Source organism: Jaculus jaculus, chromosome 2, assembly GCF_020740685.1.
Source record: "Jaculus jaculus isolate mJacJac1 chromosome 2, mJacJac1.mat.Y.cur, whole genome shotgun sequence".
NCBI lineage: Eukaryota > Metazoa > Chordata > Mammalia > Rodentia > Dipodidae > Jaculus > Jaculus jaculus.
The window spans coordinates 167,327,690-167,348,329 of record NC_059103.1 but is presented as its reverse complement, the minus strand read 5'-3'; the positions used below and the strand labels follow the sequence as shown (position 1 = coordinate 167,348,329).

Below are 20,640 nucleotides of genomic sequence, written 5' to 3'. Positions count from 1 at the left end.
TTCAGGTGACAAAAATCTGTCATGATGGGGAAGGGATTGCAGCTATCCATAGTGTGGGAAGCTTTCCGTATGTTGGTTCACATCTTATTGGATCAGGTGCAGAAAGTGGGACTACAATGGGACTGAACTGTAATCTTGAACAGTTGCCCCTTAATGGCCGATGTATATATGGTGGTTTGGATATATGTGCCCCATAGACTGAGGTGTCTTATTAAAACTTGTAACTTGGGTCTTCAGCCCGCCAGCCAATGTTGTATTCACATACAGACAAATGTCTTTCTTTTCTTCAGGAAGACATATTGAGCCTTCCTCTTCAATTCAACACAACTTACCTCAGGGAAACAGACATCTTTCATAGTCTTGAATACAAAAGAAATGTCTGGCTCTATAACCAAGTCAGTCATGTGAGTCTACCTTTAGTTTCACCCTTATATTTAGGAACTACATTAAGTGATATTTTAGAAATACATTCAATATTATGGTGACAATGATCCTTCAAAATACAAAGCAGGACAAAACAAACAAACAAAATCAAGAAACAGCCAAGGCATATTTGTTTCAAGCAAAAACAAAACCCAAATCCACCAGAGGGGCCCTCCCTCTGGGGACGATTTGACAACTACATGAAACAGAGCTCTCAAGTTATCACAATCAAAATGACTCCCATTTGCAAAAGAACACTTATATAAGTCTTTGGGAAAACAGAAAATGAAAGCGGTAAGGCTGCGTGGGTGCTTCCCGCGCTCCACACACACTAGCATCCACTCATCTGTTTCTTCACTGGGCTTCATTTCATACGTTCTCACTCACTCGGTCATTGGTCATTTTCTAATAGCATTCACTCAGCTCTGCTTCACAGAGACTATGGGTGACAAGTCAGAATGGGGGGCTGGGGGGCGAGAGCTCGGCCCTCGTGCAGTTTAGGCCAGCTCACGCCTACCAAAAGTGAAAGGAAGACATTAAAAAAGAGACACCCCTTCCTCCCCCACCCAAGAACATTCCCGATGGGGGCTGAAGGAAATTTTTTAGGAGACTTAGAGCTGGGTCCTGAAGCTGTGGGGCAAGGAAGGTGGTTTTGGGGGGAAGCGCTGCAGGGGACTGGCACGCTGCGTTTCCGAAGCAACCTCCCTTCCCGGGTCTGGGCTCCCAGGTACCAGGGGTCAGGGTTACTGTCCAAGCCCCGCGGTCCCCGGCCGCCCGCCTGCAGCGAGGAGCCAGGCCCCGGCCCACCGCCCCCGGCCCTGGCCCCGGCCCCGGCCCCGGCCCGGCCCCGCCGCGGCGCACGCACCTGGAGGGAGGCTGGGCAGCGGCCGCGGCGGAGGCAGCTCGGTGCCCGGGGCTCGCCGAGGCCTTGGCGGGCGTTTCCCCAAGCCCGGGCGGGCCGGCCCCGAGCAGGGAGGCGGGACCGGCACGGGCGGATGCACCCGGGGGTCGGGCTGGCTGCGGAGGGCGGTCTGGCGGCCTCACCTGCTGGGTTCTGCCGCCCACCGTTGGAACCCCGGGCCAGGGCGGCCGCCGGGGGCCCCCCTCCGCCCCTGTGCACGCGCCGCGGGGCCGCCGACCCGTCCCCGCCCGGCCCGGCCCGGCCCGGGGCCTGAGCTTTCGGGGGTCTGCGGGGCTGTGCCGGTGGGGAGAGGAGAGGCGCCCCGAAGCGGGGATTCGAGACCTGCCCACACTGGGTTTGTGTTTCTGAGCCCGGGATCCTGGAAGTCGTGCCCGGTGAACTGTCAGAACACCTCCCCCGGCGAAGCAGTTACTGCAGGAGTTACTCTGCATTGGTGGCTCAGGCCTGAATTTCTAGCGCCGGGGAGGCTGAGGCAGGAGGATTGCCCATGAATTCGAGGCTAACCCGGACGACCTAGGGAGTTCCAGGTCAGTTTGGGATGCAGACTAGAAGCCTGTCTCAAAACAAAACAACAACAACAAAAAGTAAAAAAGAAAGAAGAAAGAAAGAAAGAAAGGAAGGAAGGAAGGAAGGAAGGAAGGAAGGAAGGAAGGAAGGAAGGAAGGAAGGAAGGAAGGAAGGAAGGAAGGAAGGAAGGAAGGAAGGAAGGAAGGAAGGAAGGAAGGAAGGAAGGAAGGAAGGAAGGAAGGAAAGAAAGGATTTCCCACCTTCTGCCATTTGAAGGACTGTATGGAGGAGGGGATCTTAGGAAGCTGAGAAAATGACTAATTAGGAGATCAGAAAGTCTTTTAGTTCATTTCGGCATTAATTAATTATGAGAATTATGAGAAGATACCCAGGAAGAAAGCTTACCCGTCTGATTTCTGTGTATAGCTTATCTCAACAGGTCACACACACATTTCTGGTCACAAAGTGTGTGCTCATGTATTTTCAACCTTCTTATGTTTTGATAAGTCTGAATTCCTTTGTTCAACCAAACCCTTATCAAATACAAACAGTTATTTTTGCGAAACACTGAGTAATTCCCCGTCTCTCCTCTTAACCAAACACTAAGGAAGTACCGACAGGAGGATACTGAGTTTGACGCCGGCGTGGACTACAGTGGGGGACCCTGGACTCACAGGCTCACAAAAACAGGCAGGGTGGGGGACTTCATACCCACAAACACATCCAGAGTCTAAGCTTTGGCTAGCCCTGTGGTGCAGCACACAGATCAGCTTTATCAAGCAATATGATCCTACTGACCCTTCCAAGATCATCTCTAAGGTGCCATATGTAGTCCCACTGAATTACATTTTTGTTTACTATATAAGCTTTATTAGTTCCAATCTTTCATGATTGTTATTTCTGCAAACTGCAATTTAAAAAAAATCTGCTAACAAAAGTAGAAAAGATATAAACCCACAGCCCCTGGTTTTTGTCCAAACAATACACAAATTGCAGCAAGTATAAAATTGCTTTTCCAGTTTTTTTTTTTTTTTTAAATGCTTCTCAACTTCTGTACTTACCTCACCATGGGCCAATATAGAACAGTTCATAGACTAGCACTGATGACCTACTGGAGGAGCCCTTGACTTGCTCTTTAATACGTCACATGCTTTTCAACTTCCGAGCCTTTTCTTGTACTAGTCCTCCAGTTCCTTTGTTTTCCTCAAGGCCCAACTCCTAATGTAGTAACGAGTAGCACAACTTTTACAGAGTGCTTCCTGAAAAAACTTTAGATGGATTAAATGGATTTTTTTTTTCAGCGTTAAGAACTAGGTATTTATTATTATTTTCACTTTACATATGAGGAAATGGAGGATCGGTGAGGTCAAGTCACACAGCCAGTAAGGTGCAAAGTCAGCACTTGAAACTAAGAGCTGGTTTGATTCCTGAGCCCTTCTCTTCCAACGTTGTGCTAAGTCCTTTTCCATGAAGCTTCCCAATGTGCAAGTTGAAATGAATCACTCCTTACTTGTAGATATATCATAACATTTCCCCCCACTGGATTTCATTCTACCCATATCTGTTCCAGAACAATTAAGCTTCTGAGATAGTGACATCGGTATATCTCCACAGCATGTTCACTTCTCTCTCCACCTGAAAAATGTCCTAAACCTAAACTCAACTCATTCTGACTGCTGGAAGTGGAAGTCATTCTTTGTGTGACTGTCTTCTGTGCTTATTCCATATTCTAAATCTTTGTTTACATATGCATCTCCTACCAAGCCATACACCACATGCTACATTCATAACTTTACTGTTACTTACTTAATATGAAATACCCACCACAGACTCTTGTATTGAATACTGGGTCTTCAACCAGTGGTGCTTTATTGGGAGGTTCTGGAAACTTTAGGAAGTGGGGCATAATTAGAGAAAGCTGGTCACTGGGAGTGTGGTTCTGGAGGTTGTACCTGGTCTCCAATCCCTTCCTCCCTCTCTGCTTCCAGCTTGCTATTTTTGCCACATGCTGTTGTCACCATGCGATTCTGCCCAAGTGCAACTAGCTAATGAGCTATGAACTCGATCCTTTCTCTCTTCAATTGTTCTCTAGTATTTTTGTTACAGCTATGCAAAAGTAACTAATACATTTTCTGTGGTGGTTTGAATGAGGTGCCCCCTCCTCACCATGGTCTGAGTGATAGGTCCTCAGATGGTGGCAATGTGGGAACTGGAGCCTTGCTGGAGTAGGTGTATTGTTGGGGGACAGTTTATGGGTATTATAGCCAGATCCCCCCCTTACCAGTGTTCTGTTCACTCTTGTGTTGTGGTGTTCCACAATATAAATAAATAAAAATAATTTTTAAAATGTTTCAATTAAAAAGCTGGGCATGGTGGTGCACATCTTTAATCCCAGCACTTGGGAGGCAGAGATAGGAGGATCACTGAGAGTTTGAGGCCACCCTAAGACTAGATAGTGAATTTTAGGTCAACCTGAGCTGCAGTGAGACCCTACCTCAAAAAACCAAAATAGTAAAAAATAAGTAAAATGTCTAAATTATATAAGAACATATATGTTAAAACAATGAAACACGTCACAGAAGAAAAATACACATGACAAATTAAATATTTCAAAAATTAAACATTCCGTATTTGAGAAATGTTATGAGAAGCAAATATCTAATACTCAAGAAAAATATTCTACTTTGACAAATTACCAAATGCAAATAATCATTTTAAAAGGCATACTTGATGACAAGTATTCCCATGTAAGGTGGCAAATATAATTTTAATACCAACAGTGACATGGGTTTTCCCAAACATTTCATATGAAAGTATACATTAACAATGCTTTTCCAGACCATAGTTTAACAATAGTTGCAAAATAGACAAAAAAAAGACAGTTTGAAGTGTATAATTTTTATTAGCTAACACTAGCTTCTTAAACATGAACTGCATCTCCTAAATGTATACTGGCAGAAATAAAATAGCTTATTTTCTACATATGATTTTCTTGCATTGTTTCAGGACTTGAATTGTATGAGTGTTGGAGGTGGGGGAGTGGGATACAAAGGGAGAGAGAGATACACAACTATTCAAAAACCTGGAAACTAATAGTTTGGTTGCATTCAAGATCATCCAAGGTCATTCTGGACATGTCCATCGAGTCATCAAAAGTCGAAAACTATAAAGAAGTGAAGTTTTGTGGAGCAGGTTTGGCAATAGTTCACATTCCTTTGGCTATAATTCTGGCTTAGTAACCTTCAAAGGGACCTAGGAAATACAGTCTGGTTGTGTATTTAGGAAGAAGGTGCAGTGAGGTTTGTTGAATAGTTAGCCACCTATGTCACACACCTTGACTCAATCCCACACTTCTATAAATGTATTCTAAAGAGATTATAGTAGAAGGTAGATGGAACAAAGTGAGTTCGAGGCCACCCTGAGACTACATAGTGAATTCCAGGTCAGCCTGAGCTAGAGTGAGACCCTACCTTGAAAAAGCAAAGAAACTAATAATAATAATAATAAAATAAATTATGGTAGATACAGCAGGTAAACTTAATATAGCAAAATACTAGCAATGTATAGGATGACTACAAATATAGGAATAGTTAGTAATAGTTTTGTTATATCTACATAGTGAAATGCTATGAAGCAAATCAGAATTAGATTTACAAATACAATACTTTTTGTGACATATTTAACAGTATATAATTTACTAAAAACCTTACCATAAACACATACTTACAGTGTTTTAATTCCATAAATATATGAATTTGTCATAAATGTCAGAAGTACATAATCCCTGACTTGTGATGGGCTAGAGTTTTCAACTTTATGATGATATGAAAACAATAGGAATTTAGTAAAAACTGAACTTGGAAATTCAAACTTTGATATTCATACACGGTTGCAATATGAGGTCTGATATTCTCTCTTGATATTAGACAGTGCCAGCAATATAGACAGGTTACCATGAGGGCAAAAAACCAACACCCTAAAGTGTACTGTATTGCCAGTACGGAGTTTGTTTCATTTTGTCTTGTTTTTGTATACAGTTACTCAATAAATTACACAAGCTATTCAGCATTTAATTACAAATAAGTTTTGTGCTGGACAATTTCATCCAAATGTGAACTAATGAATGTGTTCTGACTATGCTCAAGGCATGCAAGGCTAACTTGTGATGTTCTGTAGGTTAGATGTGCTTACAATATTTTTCACATACAATGGGCTTATTGAGACATATCCCCATCATAAGTCACAGAGCATCTGTATTTATACCTAAACAAGGATGTGATGCACTCACTGCTATATTATAATTCACTTGATGTGTACAATAGATTGGAACAATAGAAATCCTTCTTTTTATCTCATTAAGGTCTAAAATAGGAAAAATACTTCATGTGATTATGACTGTATAAGAACAGAACACACAAATGAAATATACCAAAATGATAAAAGTAGTTGTCTTATGTAATAGGATGGTTGTGTTTATTTTTATTTTTTCTTGCTCCTTGTATATGTCTACTTTTTCTAGAAACAGCTTTCCATTGAATAACTTCCTAAAACAGTAAGTAAGTGGAAGCAAAACCTTAAATAAAGTCGACTCTGTGCTTAAAGTTGGGTGAGACTCCCAGGGGACTGAAGGAAGAATTCCTCATGTTTTCTGCCTCCCAGCAGAAATGTGAAGAAGGAAGTAGTCACTAGGCAGTGGACCATCTTGCCTCACAAGGTGATACTGAGCCTTAAAACATGAAGTATGGGCAGAAAGAAGCATCAATGACTGGTACTAAAAGGCCTCCAAATGTCTAGAATAAGGTCATTGCGCTGGGCATTCTGCCAGAGCCCTGTTCTGTCCCTTTCTCTCTGCTTTGTGACAATGGGTGGTGTTATTTTCTCAAGTTCAACAAGGAGTCGAGCTACTTTACTTGGTCTGCAGAGGTGATCATTATAGGGGAATAGTAACTAGACTAACCTTCAGATGACTCGGACTCCACTGCTAAATACATGGACGCTCTGGTTCCAATTCCAAACTATTCATAACCCTTCACTGGGCTCTCTGCTGTGTAGCTCTTAATTCTCTAGAATTTCCTTTATGAAGGGTTGCCTCATTCATAGAGCACTTTTTTCACATTTGAGAACAAAAGGAAGGGGTGATACATTAGAAAATCACAGAGGAAATCAAAATCATGTGGAAATTGGATTTGAGTGCTCATACTGAGGCAATCAAGGGTAGTTGAGAATGACTAATGTGTGGTCAAATGCTGAGTGTGAAAGCAACAGTGTCATATGAAAAGGTTTTCATTTCCTGAGCAGGGTAGCAGAGAGAAAAAAAAAAAAGAGAGAGAGAGACTGAGAGCCTCCTTAATCATTGGAGTTTCAAAGAAGGAAAAGGGTCAATTTAGGCAGGGCTGCTACACACTGATCAAGACTCTAGTTGGGCTCTGCTGATGTTGTGTATCTGTTTCTTCAGAATTAGACGTGACTATTGTCTTCTTGAACCAGAGCAGTTGTAATCACTCATGCAAGACCAACAGGAGGTCAGCCCACTTAACACTCCCTCCTGCAGTGGGAGGGAGGGCTCAGGAGGCTCCTGGGCCATCGTCACAAGACCCTCACAACTCTACTCCCCACCTAGAGATGCAATTAGAAGTGAAAAATGGATTAAGGTGAGACCCTTTAGTAATGTGGCTGCCCATAAGTTTCCCAGGGGAATTCCCAGTGGTATAGCTGTTTTTGAGTTACCAATAATTCTGTAAATAAACTCATTGGTTCATCAAGCTGAAGTTGAATGGAGTCCTTTCTTCATTTATCATTGCCTTACCTAGGGTGAATCTCTGTTTACATTTCCACAGGAAAAGTTCCACAGTAGCTGAGTGTGTTAAAAGAGGGTCACTCAGGGCTGAAGAGATAGCTTAGCTGTTGAGCGTTTGCCTGTGAAGCCTAAGGACCCCTTTTCGAGGCTTGATTCCCCAGGACCCACATTAGCCAGATGCACGAGGAGGTGCACATGTCTGGAGTTTGTTTGCAGTGGCTGGAGGCCCTGACACACCCATTCTTTCTCTCTATCTGCCTCTTTCTCTGTTGTTCTGTCACTCTTGAATAAATAGATAAATAATAAAAAAAAAATTTTTAAAAAGAAGTTCACTCAAAGTTCCAGCAGTACCTATATTACGTGTATAGCAGGAAAACAGAAAGCATGCTACTCTCCCTACAGGTACAGCATTAAGGAAAGTGGAGCATAGAGTTAAATTAGGGAGATTTCAAATTGGAGCATTTTCACCTGATTCAGGATTTAACACCTCAAGATATGATGCTAAGCTTCTACATTGCGTTTTGGGAAACTTGAAAAATGATACTCTAATTAAAGGAAGTACAAGGCATGTACATGGCATATGCCTTTAGTCCCAGCACTGGGCAGGTAGAGGTAGGAGGTTGGCTGAGCTTGAGGCCAGCCTGAGACTCCATAGTGAATTCCAGGTCAGCCTGGGCTGAAGTACAAGTGTCAGTACTGCCGGTAGGTAGTCTATGAAGCAAGCAGGACTTAGTGGAAATACGTCTAGTTTTTCTCCATTTTAATATGATGTTGGCTATGGGCTTATTTCATAGAGCCTTTATTATGTTCCTTCTATCCCCAGTCTCTCCAGCAGTTCTATCAGTTCCTCTAAGGCCTTTTCTTCTTCTACTTATTTTCATTTTTTTCTTTTCTTATTTCTTTTCTTCATCTACTGAAGTGATCGTGTGAGTTTAGTTCTTAGGTCTGTTTGTGTAATGTGTTATATTTATTGATTTATATATGTTGAACCATCCCTGCGTCTCTGGAATAAATCTTACTTGACCAAGGTTGATGATATTTTTGGCATGTTCTTACAGAAAGATCTCAAATAAATAGCTTTATGATGTGCCTGAAAGCCTTGGAAGAACAAAAATAAACTCAAAAACAAGGATGGTAGTCTGGAGAGATAGATGGCTTAGTGGTTAAGGAACTTGCCTGTGAAGCCTAAGGACCCATATTAGATTCCTTAGTGCCCATGTAAGCCAGATGCACAAAGTGGTGCGTGCATATAGAGTTTGTTTACAGTGGCTAAAGGCCCTGGCATTCTGATTATCTCTCTTATTCTACTTGTTTCTTTCTCTCTTTCTCTCAAATAAATAATAAAAATTGAAAATAATAATCAAGATCAGGGCAGAGATCAATGAAGTAGAAACAAAACAAATAATTAAAAGAATTGATGAAACAAAGACTTATTTTCATGAAAAGAACAAGAGTGACAACCCCTTGGTCAAACTAACCAAAAGAAAGAGAGAAGCCCTAATCAATATGATTGGGGGTGGGGGAGAAGACATTACGACAGATATCAATGAAATTGAGAGAACCATAAGGACATACTTCAAAAACCTATATTCCAATACACTGGAAAACCTAAAAAGAAATGAATAAATTTGTCAATGCATATGGACTGAGATGAGATAAATAATTTAAGCAGGCCTGTTACAAGCAATAAGATCAAAGTGGTAATTAAAAATATCACAGTGTGGGAACTGGAGACTTTCTCAGTGGGTAAGGCGCTTGCCTACAAAGCCTAACGACCTGGGTTCAATTCCCTAGTCCCCACATAGAGCCAGACGCACAGTGGCACATGCATCTGGATTTTGTTTACAGAAGCTAGAGGACCTGGTTCACACATTCATTCTCTCTCTCTTTCCTCTCTTGTTCTCTTTGAAAATAAATAAATAAAAAAATTTTTTTGATCTCCAAATAAAATAAAGTCCAGGTCTAGGCAGGTTTACTGTAGATTTCCATCAGACCTTTATAGAAGATCTACTTCTCAAGTTATTCAATAACATAGAAAAGGAGGGATTGTCCCCTAACTCCGTCTATGAAGCCAGCATTACACTAATTGAAAAAGCAGATAGAGACACAACACCCTACTGCTAAAGACACCATATGCTGTCGGCACGCAACATGGAGTGACGTGAGAGTCAGTCCCCAGACAGTCAGCTCCTCTAGTGCCAGAAAGTGCTACATGAGCGACTGGGGGAAAATGTCCAATATCTGTCCAAGCAACTCGTAGTCTAAGCTACTCAGTAGCAAACAACCTGTTGTGATGCTCACACATGTGCAATAGTGGTGCACCACCATGGTGGGAAACCAACTGCTCTTGATTTGACAAACTGATGTGCTCAGTGGAACAGAACCCATAGCTAGAGCTGGGAATCAAGTCACAACCATATCCAAAAATAAGCCCACTCTCCATTATCAAGCTCCCACCAATCATGGGCTACAAGAGGGCCCACACCTATTAAATTCTCTCTAAAAAATAACGGTCATCCCACTTATCTGGTGCTAACTTTACTCTCCATTGGAGAATTTGCTTCTCTTTTTCAGATAGATGCAGCTCCAAAGGAGAGAACCAGCCTATCACACCTCAAAAGGGCCTCAGCTGAAACTAAGAGTAACTAGGGAAATAAACAAGAGTGCTTCTTTCTTGGTAAACCTGGTACCAGCACAAGGGTGAAGGAGATAGACACAGAGAACACTAAACTCCTACCAAACCAGATATCCAGAAGCACAGAGGTTCCCAAGACCTCATCACTGAAGCAGACCTAAAATGAACCCATCATGCCTCAGGGAAATTTGTGAAAGAGGGGGTGGAAAGAAAGTCAAAGCCACACATTGGGTCATGATACACAGAGACATTGCCTCTTACCCATAACTGATGGCTAACCCTACAATGCACAATCCATTTCCCCAATAAGGAGGGTCCCTGTGGAAGGGGAAGGACAGGGTGGAGGCTAATGATGGTATCAACTTGACTGTATTTCTCTGAGTACAAAACTAATAAGAAAAAAGAAAGAAAACTACAGACCAATATCCCTGATGAGCACTGACACAAAAATTGTCAATAAGATACTTGAAAAGAAAATTCAAGAGCATATCTAAAAGATCTTCTCTTCAATCAAGTAACCCAGGCTCAGAAAGAAAAATGCCACATATTTTCTCGCATATGTGGACACTAATTAAGTAAGAGATAGTTGTGATCATGATGCTAGAAAGGAGCCAAGGGAAGTTCACGGGGGAGGGCTTAAGAGGGGAGGATAGCAGACATTTAAGTGGAGAGGTGAAATACTGGGATGGAAAGGCTAAAGCAGCGTGAAGGGACATCAGCGAAGGTAAAGGAAATGGAGCAAGGTGTTAAGCAAAACTAAGGACATTATGAAAAACGTCATAAAAAGTAACTTACTTCTTTGTCAGCTAATTAAAAATATAATTAAATTTAAAAAGAGGTGGTGGGCAATGCTGCTCTCTGAAACAATAGATTGTTGCAAGGAAAGCTCAAGTATCTAGAGTGGGATATCTCCCACTGAATTATTAACCAGTGGGCCCTAGAGGTCCCCTAAATAATACGGAAATTAACCAAAGCTCTTGTTTGCCCACCAGGACAAGGTGGTGAGCCCCTACTGCTGAAGACACCATGCATGTCAGCTGTAGGACACTGAATAATCAAATTGGAAATGAACCGGAAGCCTCCTCCCTGCTGGCAAGTTGCCATAATGGAGGGAAGTGCTATGCAGACTGTGAGGAAAACAGTCATCAACAGTCTCATCCAAAGGTGGGTCCTACCTGCAAGCTACACAACCAACCAGCCAAGCATTATGTACCTCCTGGTACAATAATGGCATGGCTCTTATGGGGTAATCAACTGCTCTTCTGATTGGATCTGAGACCTACTTCACAGGAGAGAATCCATGCCTAATACTAAAAACCTACTCAAAAGTCTATGGCTGGCATGGTCACAGACTGTAGGGGTTGAAAGTTATACTGTTTTGACTAAATGGATATGATGTGCTCAACAAATTTCACCCTAAAAGTTTGTATTATGTTTATGCCTGTAAATTAGTGCTGCTATCACCATTAGCCAGAGAAACTTCTATTTTGCAAAAGGTGGTAGAAAGGCAGGAGACTCAAAACTCACCAGAGGACTGAGAATAAGTGGCTGTTGAGTGACCAGTGCCAAATGAAACAGCCCTAGCATGCCATCCAAGGCCAAAGGAACATTACAAAGGAGGGGGCTGAAAGCACATTGGTAAAATCCTTAGATATTGGTTGACTGGGGCATATGACTCAGGTAAAAATCAAACTAGTCCATCTTGCACTTCAGAGCACAAAAAAAAAAAATCACAATGCTTAGTAGGTTTCTTTCGTTTTCCAAAGCCAAATATCTCCATACTTGGGGACCCTCTAGCTCATACACTGAGGGACAAAGTATGCTGCCAGGCTTGAGTCTGGCCTAGAGTTAGAAAATGTTCTTCTGTTTTTCTTTTTTCTTTTTTTTTTTTTTTTCAAGGTAGGGTCTCATGCTAGCCCAAGTTGACCTGGAATTCACTATGGAGTCTCAGGGTAGCCTCAAACTCACGGCGATCCTCCTACCTCTGCCTCCTGAGTGCTGGGATTAAAGGGGTGCACCACCAAGCCCAGTTTAGAAAATGCTCTTCGGGATGTACAGTCCCAGTGACTGTGACTCTGAAATGGGGTCATCCTCTCCAGCAGCCCCAGCATTAGCATTTCCAAATAAGAACCCATTTAAACAGAGTAGGAACAACTTCACAACCATTAGGATGGACATTATCAGAAAAACAAAGGGAAGGTAGGAAGGAGGATAAACTAGTGTTATTGCCAGTATATATGATTCAGAACCAACCACTGTGCATTGTCACCAAGAATGTAAAATGCTTCAACCATTACAGAAAATACTATGGTGGATCTGTAAGATTTTTTTGTTTTGTTTTGTTTTGTTTTGTTTTTTTAATAGCTGGGCATGGTGGTATGTGCCTGTGGTTCCAGCTACTTGGCAGGCTAGGGGGGGAAAAATCACTTAAGCCATGTGTCCAAGACTACCCTGCACATCATAGTGAGACCCCTATCTCAAAAAAAAAAAAAAAAAAAGGAAGGAAAGAAAGAAGGAAGGGAGAAGGAAGGAAGAGAAAGAGAAGAGAGAAGAAAGAATTAGCATATGATCAAGGAATTCCACTTAAGCATTGTTTTCAATAGCAAATGGGTGGAAAGATTCATCAACAGAAGAACCTATGAACAAAATGTGTTGTATACACACAGTGAGCAATTATCCAATGTTCAGAAGGGAGGAAATCTTAACTAAGGCAGGTAGCATGCTATCCTACCATGAAGACCATTATGCAATGTGAAATAAGCCAGTCAGAAAATGACAAATACTCTGTGACCCCACTTTCTATTAGACAAACAAAAGATAAACACTATTTACATGATCTCCAGTAAATTCGAGCTAAGAGATAGACATGTAAAATGATGGTTGTAACATGACATGTTAAAAATAAAGGTAGCTGGCTGGAGAACTGGTTTAGCCCTTAAGGCATTTGCCTGCAAAGCCTAAGGACCCGTGTTTGACTCTCCAGATACCACATAAGGCAGATGCACAAAGGTGAGGCAAGAGCAAGGTTGCACATGCCCACTAGGTGGCACAACAATCTGTAGTGCAATTGTAGTGGCTGAGGCTCTAGCCTGACAATTCTCTCTCTCTAAAATAAATAAATAAAGGTAGAAAGCTTCCTGAAGGAGGTGTTACAAATTCTCCACAGTGAAATGCCAAACTGGATGCATCCACATGACTTATTACCATTGTTTCTATAACATTAACCTTTTAAGTTTATTTCAACCCAAATTATCTTCATAAAAATTTCCTTCATTACCATCAACAAAAACTGGTGAAGTAGCAAAAGCTAAAATCCCTTGAGAATCTAACGGAATAAGAACGAGCTTCATTTGTTAGAATTGGAGCATGACAGGGCATTCTCAGAAGAGGAACCTGAGTAAAAGAACTGTGAAGGGGCAGAAAAGCATAGCCTACGTGGAGACCCAAAGGATCCTGAGGAGATGCAGCGGAAGGCTGGGCAGGTCAGAACCAAGACAGATTAGAGATGTGTCAGTGTGCTGCCTTTATCATAAATATTATTGGGAGCCATGAGAGAAAAATGAGCTGAACAGCAGTGTTTCCAATATTTCCGCAGTGCTAAAAAGTGTTCAGAGAGAAGACACAGTTATGGATGTATTATAGCAAAACCCCAAAATTCAGTGTCATAAGACAATACTCCCCTACTCTGTACATAGCCAGGACTGATGCAGGCTTGTCTTCTTCAATCTACAACCATGTCAGCTGCCCTGAGGTCTTCTCCATAAATAGTTTCTCTGGGACTTCAGCAAAAAAAAAAAAAAAAAAAAAAGGGACACAGCCAATAGGGTATGCTTCTCATCTTCCTTGGTCATGTGACTATCAGGGTATATTCCTTTATGTCAGTGACAGAAGATTGGGGCCCAGGCAGAAATTTTGATGCCCTGAAAGCCCAGTGTCAGAGCAGGCACATGATGGCTTCCCATATTCTACTGACCCCACTAAAAATCATGTAGCTCAGTCCAAAGCCATCACAGAAAAAGATATTCTATCTCCAATGACACAAATTCTAAACTCACTCATAAAAAAATGTGCCTATAAACTGGGCCTGGTGACATAGACCTGCAATTCCAACTACTTGAGAGGCAGAGGCCGCAGGATTGCCACTTTAAGATCTACTGCCAATTACAGTAATTTTAAGGCTAGCTTGAGAGACTGCAGATCCTATCTCAAAATAAAAGGTAGAGGGCTGGAAAGATGGCTTAGCAGTTAGGCGCTTGCCTGTGAAGCCTAAGGACCCTAGTTCTAGGCTCTATTCCCCAGGACCCACCTTAGCCAGATGCACAAGGGGGCCCACGCGTCTGAAATTCGTTTGCAGTGGCTGGAAGCCCTGGCGTGCCCATTCTCTCTATGTCTCTCTGCCTTTCTCTCTCTCTCTCTCTCTCTGGCACTTTCAAATAAATAAATAAAAATGAAAACAAAAAGTAAAATAAAATAATAAAAGGTAGAGCTGGAGAGAAGTCTTAGGAGGTGGTTAAGGCACTTGCCTGCAAAGCCAAAAGACCCAGATTCGATTGTCCAGGACCCACACAAAGCCACATGCACGAGGTGGCGCGTTCATCTGTAGTCCATTTGCAGTGGCTGGAGGCCCTGGCAAGCACATTCTCTCTCTCTCTCTGTCTCTCTGTCTCTCTGTCTCTCTCTCTCTCTCTCTCTCTCTCTCTCTTTCTTTCTTTCAAATAAATAAAAATTTTTTTAATTTAAAAGAAAAACTAGAAGAGGTCAAGGAATATAGCTCAGTAGTAGAGTGCTTGTCCAGCACAAACAAGGCTCTAGGTTCCTTCTGCAGTCCTATTTATTTTAAGTGTGGCTACAGCGTGGTGACACTTTGAGGCCAATTCAGCCTAGCACTACGGCCGTTTATGCTCACTACTGAAAGACAGCTGTGCCGTATTGGGGAGTGTATGTAGAGCCAGACTATCACCTAGTAACTCTGTGTCCTTCTATGTGTTATTTAAAAGTCTCCAGACCTTAGTTTTCTCGTCTATAATGTCCATGTGATCCTTCCTCACCTTATAAATTATAATGGGCTTTGTGCTTTGGGTATCAATGCTAGAAACGGCTCCTCTTATTGCTCCCTACATCTAGGACACCATGATATGATTGGTAAGAACTATGGGAGGCTAAACTAGGTGTGGTGGCTTGTGCCTTTAATCCTAGCATTGAGAGGCTGAGGTAGGAGTATCTGTGAGTTCAAACCCATCCTCAGTAAAGTTAAGCCCAGCATCTGAAGAAGAAGAAGGAGGAGAAGGAGAAGGAGAAAGCACCATCAGAGGGAGATCACTGGTTGCCTTGCGGTGTAGCGAAGTCACCGTATTGGAGAGAAACAAAAATCCATCGGGGCCCCTAAAGCAGCATTCTCTCCAGATACTTACGAATCGCCTCTTTGCTACTAACTACAGCTACCTGCCTTTGGCAAAAGAATATATCTCCCAGAAGAAAGGGCAAATGTTTGCTGATATATTCATTCTGACTATTGTGTTTCACATATCCTTCATTTCCCGGCATTTTGCCACCTTGGTTCATAGATAAGAGGGCGTTTGTCCCACACGAGCTAGAGTTGGAAATGGCACTACTATAGTTTCTTCTCCATGACTGCCACTGCTACTCTATCCAGAAGGCTTCCTCCAATGACAGAAGGTGCCTGTAGTAGTCAGGGTTTGCTCGAGGATTAGAAATGACGAATACATGTATATTACAAAGGAGGTTTATTAGATTGGCTTACTTACTCTGAGTAGTTCACCAACAGTTGTCTACCCACTGGAAAGGCTGATAACCCCGTAGCTGCTCAGTTCACAAGGTCGGATGCCTCAGAAGTTCCAGTCTGGGGCTGAAGAACCGGAGGATTCCCAGAGAGTCACCCTCTCCATACCACACTGGAAGCCAACGATGTTGGGCTCTGACGTCTGCCACAGGAGGCACAGCCGAGCAGCAAGGAGCACATGTGGCAGGCAAGGCAAGGGCAGCGCTGTACTCCCCTCCGTCTCTTTACACCTGGGCTCCAAAGGAAGGAAGGAGAGGGTCTTCCTCCTTTCCTTAACTCTTCCTGGAAATGCCCTCACAGGCCCACCCAGAGGTATGTCTGAGTTGCTTCCTGAGCCAATGTAGTTGGCAATCAAGATTAGTCATCACAATCCAAAATAATGCCCTAAGGACTCTCGTTTGTATTCTCAGATTGGAACCAACATGACCAATGTCACAACCTTTTTTTGAACCCCAGTTCTCCTGAAACCCACATTTCTGCAGGAATCCAGCGTCTACCCCTCAAGGATCCCTTCCTAATGGAATTTGCTTGAGAGAATTAAGTTGTAATAATTTATAGAACCCATCGTAGAAATGGATTAACTATTCTATGCATCTGGGATAGCATAGCTTCATACCATCCCTGGAATAAAGGACAGATGTAAATAATATCCACTTAACTTGTTTTCTCTAAGGCCTAATTTCAGTACCTGAGCACCAGCTGAGAAAGGCTATTAGCCTGCGGGCCTTGTCCTTACAACTAATACTTGACTCCTGCGCCATATCCTCACATTCCAATCTGTGGGTTGGAAACCAAAGTGGGAGCAAGCAGATTTTTTTAAACATTAAGACCTGGGAGTTGCCTGCATTGCTTCTATTTGGCCAAGATATAAGTCACCATCAAATCTTGTCACAAAGGATGGGGAGAAAAGCAGTGTCTAGTGTGGCAGCCTGTACAAAGCTAAAACAGTTAAGAGCACTTTTACTAATAGGAAGATGTGTAGAATAAACAGAAAGACAGTTATCAGTCTGTCACATTTAACTACTGCTCAGTAGACAGTTTTATGACAGCAGGAACCATGTCTTCTTCACTTAAGCACAAGTAAATTCAGCAGTATTTATCACTTGAAAGACCCTTAATAATCTTGATTAAATTCAATTTCTATCACATTAAGGTAGCCTAGAAGAATGTCTTGAATTACAGTTTTCGAAAGGCCCAGATACCAAATACTTGGGTTAGTACTAAGGTAGCAACTTCCTCCTCCTCCTCCTTTTCCTCTTCCCCTTTTATTCCTATAACATTAATTTATTTATCGCTGAATTGCTCTTTTAGTTTTGATTATGAATTTCTTTACTACTAAAACCTTCACAATTAATTGGTAGACTTTCATAAACCTGTAGCTGAAAATTTTTCTCCTTTACTGCTCAGTTGGCATAGAGAAGGGACTTAAGACTATGGAACAAAGGAGATGACATATGGGTTTAAATAAAGCACTTAGGATGATGCTCTGTGAGCGTCATGGTGAAAGATACATAGATGATGGGCAGATGACAGAAAACAGACATGTACATATGATGTAGATTATCGGTCAGATGAAGGCAAGAAGGAGGGAATGCAATAAAAAAAATCTATGTTGTCCTCCCTTATGCACAAGTAGATCATAATATTTTTCAATTTTTTTTTTGGCCTGAGTGTGTATGTTTGTGTGTGTGGTGTGCACACATGTATAAATGTGGGTGTTTGTGTGTACGTGTATACATGTACACACGGGGCAGATAACAACCTCAGGTGTTATCCTCAGGTAAAGCATCCACCTTTTTTGTCAAGACAGGATCTTTCGTTGGTCTGGAGGTCACCAATTGGGCTACACTGGCTGGAACTGGCCAGTGAGCCCCAGGGATCTGCCTGTCTCCATACTCCAGCACTGGGGCTACAGGTATGAGGTTCTTTGCTCGAGATTTATGTAGGCAGTGGGGATCAAACTCAGGTCCTCATGTTTGCAAGGCAAGCACTTTATCAATTGAGCTATCTCCCTAGCCCAAATCATAACTTTCTCTACAAAGACAGACAACGCCAGTGGGTCTCCATGGTAGGAACCAGTTCATCAGGGACCCAAAGATACATTTCTTTGCTTGGCTGAGCCTGGATGCATTTGCTTACCACATGTTCTAGCCGTTCACTGGTCTCTTGTGGGAGCAGAAAAATCAAGCAAAAAATGACCAAAAAAAATAAATAAATAAAAGTGAATCAGAATGGACATTGGTGCAGCAGAAGCAAAAAGCCTGATACAGAAGGCAGCCAGTGCCACATGAAGAAACTCTAGGATGCATATCTCAGAACTATTCTTTTTGGGATCATTCTCCTGCATGTTAGCAATGAGTTAGTACACAGAATAATTCAAGAATAGGCCAGGTATGGTGGCGCATGCCTTTAGTCACAGCACTTGGGAAGCAGAGGTAGGAAGATCGCCATGAGTTCGAGGTCACCCTGAGCCTACATAGTAAATTCCAGGTCAGCCTGAGCTAGAGCAAGACCCTACCTCAGGGGAAAAAAAAAAAAAAAAAGAATAGATGTTCTGGGCATGAAAACCATGTCTGCTCCCTTGTTTGGATGCGTTTATAATGAATAGGAGGTATTGTCCATCATGGATTCGTTCAACTATTCCTTGACAACTTACTCCGTTCTTTTTTCCCTTTCCACATGATCCTAGAAAAATCCCACTTCACCCCTCCACACCAAGCTCAGAAGATGCTTTCTTACTGATTACGTGTTTAGTTTACAAGTGAAAATTTAACCCAATCTGATACAAAGCACTCCTTAAAATATCACACACACACACACACACACACACACACACACACACATACACTCGCACACACACACACACACACGAAGAGAAGAGGTGGATTCTTCTGGATACATAAAGCACAGTAGAGCTTTTGCTTGTAAATATCTTTACCTGCCCCAGAAAAGTCAAACAAAATGAAAAGCATCCAACCCAGGGAGAGAAGTAGAGGTGACCCACTCTCAGATACCGTCTGACCCTTAAGATGCAGCTCTTCCTGAACTACAGTTGTCCCTTTACAGCTACATACACAAGTAATTTCTGCTTTTCTTTAGGCTTATTTGAGTTAGCATTTCTGACCTTTGCTTTCAAGACACTTTCTAGGAAGACTAACAATTCCAGTATTCCCTGGGGCTAAAGCTGCTGGGGCCCATAAATAGTACCTACAGTTATATCCTAATGGTTCAGAAAATTGCCCCAGGATCCGTTCCACACCAAATCCCCTGCTCTGTTTCCTTATCTACTTCTATCCTGTGCCCTGCTGCCTGGATCACTTTGGATTGACACTTCACAGTACATGGAGTCTGTTCTGTTTCAGTTTCATCCTGAATGTAGTCCCTCCAACGAACTTAAACTACATCCTTTCCATCTCCCTGGGGGGTGTCTCTGGCCCATGACAGCCATCTTCCATATCAAGAATAACTGCATCATTTTGTCTCCTCAAGTGGGTCCTGTAAGTGAACCTTTGTGGTCCCTTTTATAGATTCTCATTTTATTAATATAATTCAAGAAATCACTAGAGAACTGGGGAGATGGTTTAGTAGTTAAAGGTACTTGCTTGCAAAGTCTCAAGGCCAGGGTTCAATTCCCCAGTACTCACACAATATACAGATATACACAGTGGTGCTTGCCTCTGGGATTTTCAGAGGCAGGAGGTCCTGGCATGCTCATTGTCTCTATCCCTCTGTCTGTCTCCCTTTTCTATCTCTCCCTCTCTCCTCCTCTTTTTTTGTCAAATAAATAAATATTTAAAAACACAAGAAGTTGCATCTCTACTCTATGTCCCACCAAAAATTTTAGTATTTTTCCCAAGCATAATTACAAAAAAATTTTGCTAGAAAGGGATAAGAAAAATAACATTGCATGAAGAGGTTAGTTGTTCAAATGAGGAAATCCTAACAAGCTACATAAATCAACCTTGGCACATCAAGAAGAATGTTAGATATTTTGTTCTCCAGGAGTATGTGCCCTGGGCCAAGTTCATGTTGGAGCCTCAACCTGCATTAACTCAGGATGTGGTTATATTTAGAGATATTCTTTAAAGAAGTAATTCAGGTAGGCCCTGATCCAATATGACCAGCCTCCTTATTAGCAGAATTTAGGAGCCAGACATAGACATGTGAAAACAAATGGAAAAATTCCATCTACAAACCAAGGAGAGAGGCTGTGGCGCTTTGAATCAGATGAACCCCCCACCACCACCACAATAAATTCATGTGTTTTTGGTCTTCAGCTGGTAGTGCTTTAGGAGTGGAGCCTTGCTGGAGGAGCTGTGCTGTTATGATGGGCTTTGGGATGTTGCAGCCATCTCCCCTCGGCCAGAGTTTCACTCTTCTGCTGCTGTTTTCCAGGTCTCAGGCCCTTCAGGAGTCGAAGGCTGAACCAAGTGTGCCAAGTCGTCTCCATTGTAGAAAGGTGGCCCTGTGCAGGGGTTGAAGCAGAGAAGGTTAAGGAGGGCACTCCTTCCCACAAGAGTGCAGCTCAGCACGTAACGGTGAATGCTCAGCGGGGT

The 20,640-nt window shown here is 42.4% G+C and overlaps 1 protein-coding gene across 2 annotated transcripts in view; it reads right to left on the bottom strand.

Annotated features, from left to right (window-relative positions):
• Positions 1-1,514, bottom strand: part of Cpq (carboxypeptidase Q) — a 476,655-nt gene extending 475,141 nt beyond the window's left edge. The window contains exon 1 of one of the 2 annotated variants that reach the window (XM_045144672.1): positions 1,468-1,514. The gene's annotated coding sequence lies outside the window, so the exon portion shown is untranslated. Of the gene's footprint in view, positions 1-1,288; positions 1,367-1,467 lie in introns of those variants that run through there. The other variant, XM_045144671.1, reaches the window with a different exon arrangement.
• Positions 1,515-20,640: the final 19,126 nt, after the last annotated feature.